Source organism: Ruditapes philippinarum, unplaced genomic scaffold (assembly GCF_026571515.1).
Source record: "Ruditapes philippinarum isolate M1 unplaced genomic scaffold, ASM2657151v2 ctg1147_1_1_1_1, whole genome shotgun sequence".
Classification (NCBI taxonomy): Eukaryota; Metazoa; Mollusca; class Bivalvia; order Venerida; family Veneridae; genus Ruditapes; species Ruditapes philippinarum.
The window spans coordinates 92,711-98,728 of NW_026855252.1; positions in this window are offsets into that span (position 1 = coordinate 92,711).

Sequence of the window (6,018 nt, forward strand, 5' to 3'; positions counted from 1 at the left end):
AGTTTCAATTGATATTAAAAGAGATTTTCACAGTTTAACAGTTATCTTCTCCAAATGCATTGTGTCAAAAGAAAACAACTTTCGTAATGATATCATTACATTTTGAAATTTTGTTGTATAATTGCATTTTTTGTAGCTGAAATGTCATTTCAAACACAGATAATCAGTTTCGTAATGTATTTTTTACCGTAATTATAAGTAATCAAAACCTTCCATCATAGGTAAGTTGTATATAAATTGAGAGTAACAAAAGACACAGTAAATTTATGCCATAGAAATGCATTTTTCTCGGAAGCTTTTTATCTTTGGCGTCTTGTTATAGTTTTTATTACTCACTGGCCAATAACATGAACTAACTTTTGATTGTATTGCTTTCTTTTTCTGGCAATTAGTACAGTCACAGTAATTTAGTATTTTGTACGGAAGTCAAAATACTACTTTTTTACATTTTGGTACTTTTTTGAAAACTCATTTTCCATTTAGCGCTATTGTTTTCAGGTGATAAACATTTAACATGCTGAAACCATTATTTAAACATTATAAAACTCGTGAAGAAAGAAAAATTTATTCGTTACTGAGGCTCAATTTGCCTTTAAGAAGGCTTTTTCGACCGTAGTCTGTTTGTTTGCTACGACCTTTATCAACGTAAGAAGCATTTTCCTCACTGAAAACAGTATAATAATTTTCCTTAACAGATTATATACTGCACATTTAAAGACAATATATTTCGCATCGTTTATGATATTCTTGACGATTTCCCCTTTCTGCAATTAAAAACGTTAATGAAGCAATTTAGCAGATGACTTGTAAAACAGAGAAACACAGAATACATAAAGAACACCCAATAATAACAAAATTGAAAATGCTGCAGGCTCAGTTCGAAAAAGCCTGTTCATGGACGGTACTGGAAAGAGCAAGTTATCAGAAGTGTAGATTGAATATTATTGTTTTGATTAAAATATATGATACTGGTACTTTTACACAAACCTCTATAATAATAACAAATGCGTTAAAAAGACCTATAACTGTCTTATTTACATTAAATAGTTGATGAACTTTATTTTATATTTCTTTGTAACAACGTAAAAATATTGTTCACCTAATTCTAAAGTTGTGACACAAATCCCAAGTAAGTGGTTTTCTATTTGCATAACAACTGCTCTATTAATAGTTCATGATGATAGATTTGTTTTATCTACTATTATCAAGCATCCTCAACCTTTATCACTTTACAAGATTAATAGATATGGAAATGACTATATAACTATTTGTTTACATTTAAATATAGTGTATCAAAAATTAAAAAGAACATGACAAATATAGAAAAGAATATTTATTTAAAGTAGTGAACTACTTTCATTTAGATGCTTTAAGTTTGTACAGATGTTTGCGTCTCAAATTTTGGTTTTAAAAATTAAACTTTTTATACACTGGAATTTATATGTTTTAAAAACAAACAGATTTAACACAAACTCTGCTAGATAGTTAATACGCCAATCAGTATGCATTACCACAAGTTTACAAAAACCATTGTTATCAAACATAGACTGATTTTTAACCTATTTGTACTCGTTGTAACTGTTCTTGGATCGTATCATTCCTTTTTTTGCACTTCCATTTGAATCATGTTAGGAGTTTTGATTCAATATACATCTTGGTTAACATAGTAACATGAAACAAACATGAAACAAACACAAAAGTTATATAAATAGAAGTGAAAACTGGTGAGGAAAACAATGTAAGAATATAAATAAATGTCAGAAATGCTGTATAACAGAGTCTTGGACACTAAATTGAACATTTTACATAAGAATAAATGATTTTTTTTTGAAAAAAAAAATGTCAGGGTTCTCTTTACAATATTGAATCACACTATACCCCCGATACACTTTTTTCAGGAAATGTGCCCCCCCCCCCCGTCTAGGTTAGCAATTCAAATAAGTTAATAATTCATTTACATTTTATACAATGTAACACATTTAACTATAATTCTCCGATAATATCATTAACAAGTAATACCAGCAATGATTGTGTTTGAAAAAAAGAATCAATTAACATTTGTGACGTGAAAGCTTTTGATTTCTATTATGAAATCGCCATAATATATTCAAAATTAAGAAAAATAAAATTAAGAGCAATCAGTCTAACTTGCAAATAAGTATACATTTGAGAAAAGCTTGAACAATTTGATACTTCTGTTGCAGAGAAAGAACTTGAGATGTTTTGCAGAAAAAGAAAATTTAAAAAAAATCTTTAAATCTACAAAAATCTACATAAACAGAGGCACTTAGATAACATTGGGAAAAATACGGTATGACGTTGCATTACCTGACACTGATGCCATCATTCTAAAGTTATGAAGAAATTCAAACTTCTTTTTAGACAATGACTAAGCCAAAAATCCTGGGAAATATGACATATGAAGAAAACCAGAGGCCGCCGAAGGTAATTAGGCTGAACTAGACTTCAACAGTGATTTACTCATCGTTAACAGATAAAAGTTATATATATTAGCTTTATTATAAACACAGACAACAATGCTTATGTTTGCGAAATTAACTTTTCAAGTGTTTGTAAAATAATTTTTTTATATGAACGTAGAATACGTCTTCAAAAATAAACAAATGCTGACTTTCAAGTTTATATGATTTCTGCAATATATCAATATATTCCCTAAAAATTACATGGTTTTTTTTACCAGAAAAAATCTCCTACTTTTATACATTTGCGACATTCAACATATTCGTGTCATTCTTAGTTAATGTAGTAAATTTATTGACATTGCATATGTATATAACTATAAAATAACTTCTTTTGATTGACGATTGTACTCAAAATACGGTGTCTTGATATTCATAGGAGTAACATTATGCTTTACGTTTAAATGATGAAAGTTGAAAATCGACACGTTCAGATTTTAAAAAAGCATGTTTATATTTAATCATATCAGTGTCCAGAAAGGCCTTACTCGGATTTCAAATCATATTTAATTACTAGATAGTATCAATAAATTGAAAATAAGTAAACTTAATGAATAAAGGAAAAATATGGTTAAACGTGCACCTTTTATCACTTTTTTCTTAACTGAGACAACGAGAGAACATTTCAAGATTTATTGGTCGTATATTTTAATTGTCATATTAGAAGACCACAAGCAGGGAACATGTTTATTTATTTTGTTTATTTTATCTACATCATATCATAAATCATGTCAGAAACCGGGGATTTTATTTATTTTTTGCACCACTTCACAGATAATTTCTTAATGCTACATAAAACACTTCACATTTGTACAACTTGTAAACGTTTGAAGTGACGTCCTTAAACCCTGCTTGCTCTGAATTGATGATAAATAAACATCATAATTTAACAACGTTCCACATCTGTTGGTTTTTGTCAACAGGTGCCAATTGCAGAATTGGCTTACCATCCATACTGAAGTAATTATGATAAATTATCCAAGTTTTCATCATTTTTGTTTTTGCGTAGTTTGAAATAGTTTGACGGACAGTTCTAATGGAATACTCGTTAATAGAAACCAGACTTTAAATGAAAGAAGATTTTAGAGGATATAACACGTCACAAGAACATAATTCGTGCTCTCCGAATTTATTGTTATATCACATAGATGATATACTCATATACACATTAAAATGTAAAAATGTAAATGAAATAAAATATGAAATATACGTAGTGTCTGACAAAAAATACAAGACAATCAATAATAATTATACCACAATAACATAAAAAGCGTTTAATTTTTAAGGTGTTTCGATTCAAAATTGCCTGGAAAAAAACGTGAAAATTTAATGGTGAATAAGTTTCAACTATCATAATAGCATTTTGCTCTTTAAAATTAATTCACATGTACAAATTGTGTATAAAGCTGGCTGTATAATGATCAATATTAGCAATGCAACGCAATAAATCAATGAAAGTTTGCGATAAATATAACACATACTTGATTGCCAAACCGCTAACTGGGTTAGTTATATTTCAATTATGTTTGAAAGTCATTAAAGGGAGGCTATCCATAGATTTCTAGTCAAGTAGTATAATTTGAGTGAGATATCTTTATTTTTTTACAACTTATCATAGTCTTGTATAAGGACAGGACTTTCCTGATATTTCTTAGAGGCAAACTAAATAAGATTTTAAGAAATATTTTACTTTATTACCTTACTTTGTTATAGAACAGAGCATATAATTTATTTTAACTAAAAGAATACATCGTCATACACATATAAACAAAACAACAATAAAAACATACAAAAATCACAATGGTCAAATTTACAACTACTTTTTCACATTAATATAGAAAATAACTAATTAACTTGTATCTATGATATTTAAGGAAGTTCTTTGCCGCAAAGCATCTGATATATATACATGTAGGAATAAATTTAATTTAACAGTACAATTTTTTATTCTGATTTCAACGTATTAATGAACTAAACATGATATCTGTCTCGTATAATAGTACCATTTTATCTTCTTTTTTCACGCGGACAATTTAAAATGAAATACATTAGTTATAAGCTTCTCCTAGAAATTACAACTGTGGTTGGCATCTTCAGATTTCCGTGGCTTCTTTTCGAAATTATAAAATCATTATTTACGGTCAGCATCATTATTATCATTAAAGATCATGTATGTTCTATTTGAGGTTGTATACCACACTTAAATGTAATTATATAAATGTATATAATTATGCTTATAAAACAATTGTCAAACATCGAAGAATATGTAAAATATGTGTACTGCAAATAATTGTTCACATTATATGTAATCATTAAAATATATGCATTCATTTCTTATTGAAAAATTTGACTTAGTCTTTATAGAAAAATAAATTTTTATTACCTCGCTTTATTTACATGAAATGTTAAATTCGGTAATATCTTCATAAATAATGCTTTTTGGAACTTACAATATTGATAAATCTTAATTTAAGCATCATATTTATGATATAAGATAATAAAAAATGTGTTACAGGATCTTTAAATTTATTATTATTATTATTATTATTATTATTTATTATTAATATTATTAATAATAATGATAATAATAATAATGATAATAATAATACTAATACTTATTTTTCCACTTATATGCATCAATCATTTAATTTCATAGAATTAATAAATACATTAAATGGAAAAAAATCTGGAATTGGAAGGGTCATGAAATCAAGCTTATAGTTGACAATTGTAGACTTGTCTTTTTTAGTCTGATCATGACAGATAATGCAAAGTGCAATATCTCTCTCGCACCCCTGCACCGTCTTAAGTGGTTTTCAATCCTCAATTCTAAAAGTATAGGAATCAATGATTCCGAAGAAACGGAAAAATATATAACAACACTGAAATAAAGTACGAACAGAAAAATATAATAACACTGACTGAAATAAAGTACAAGTAATTTTAAATTTTACAATATTTGCTGTTAAAAGTTGTGCGTATGAGTGTTGATTTTGTTGTTGTTGTTTTCACATAATTGAAAAATCAATGATTTTGATAAATAATATACAATTTTCAATTATATTCACAATTACACTAACAGTTTGTACAACTTAAAATGCGCAAAACAAATAAGTAAACATAAAATGAAGGTATGTCACGGTGATGCATGACATAGTATTTAAGTAGTAGGTAATTGTTTATCATTATCAAATATCCTCATTAATTTTTAAAATTTATAGACTTAGTACACAATTCAAAACATACAATCGCAATTACAACATTCTCTATAACACACCTTTGTTGATGTTCGAATGGTTTTTACCTATTCAATACTGCTAAAATTAGTTTTCGCATGAATTAATTCGCCGATGACGTAAATGACGTAAGTAGGACGGTACGCTTGTTAATTACTATTTTATTGTGGTCTAATTATGCTCCAAACCTTTAATGAGGCTTATGATAAGACAATAATTAAACCGGAATTCGTTGCGCATTTTTTGTTTTTGTTACTGTTTTTCCTCTTGCTCCATCCCTCTGTTTCCACGAATTCGGTCAC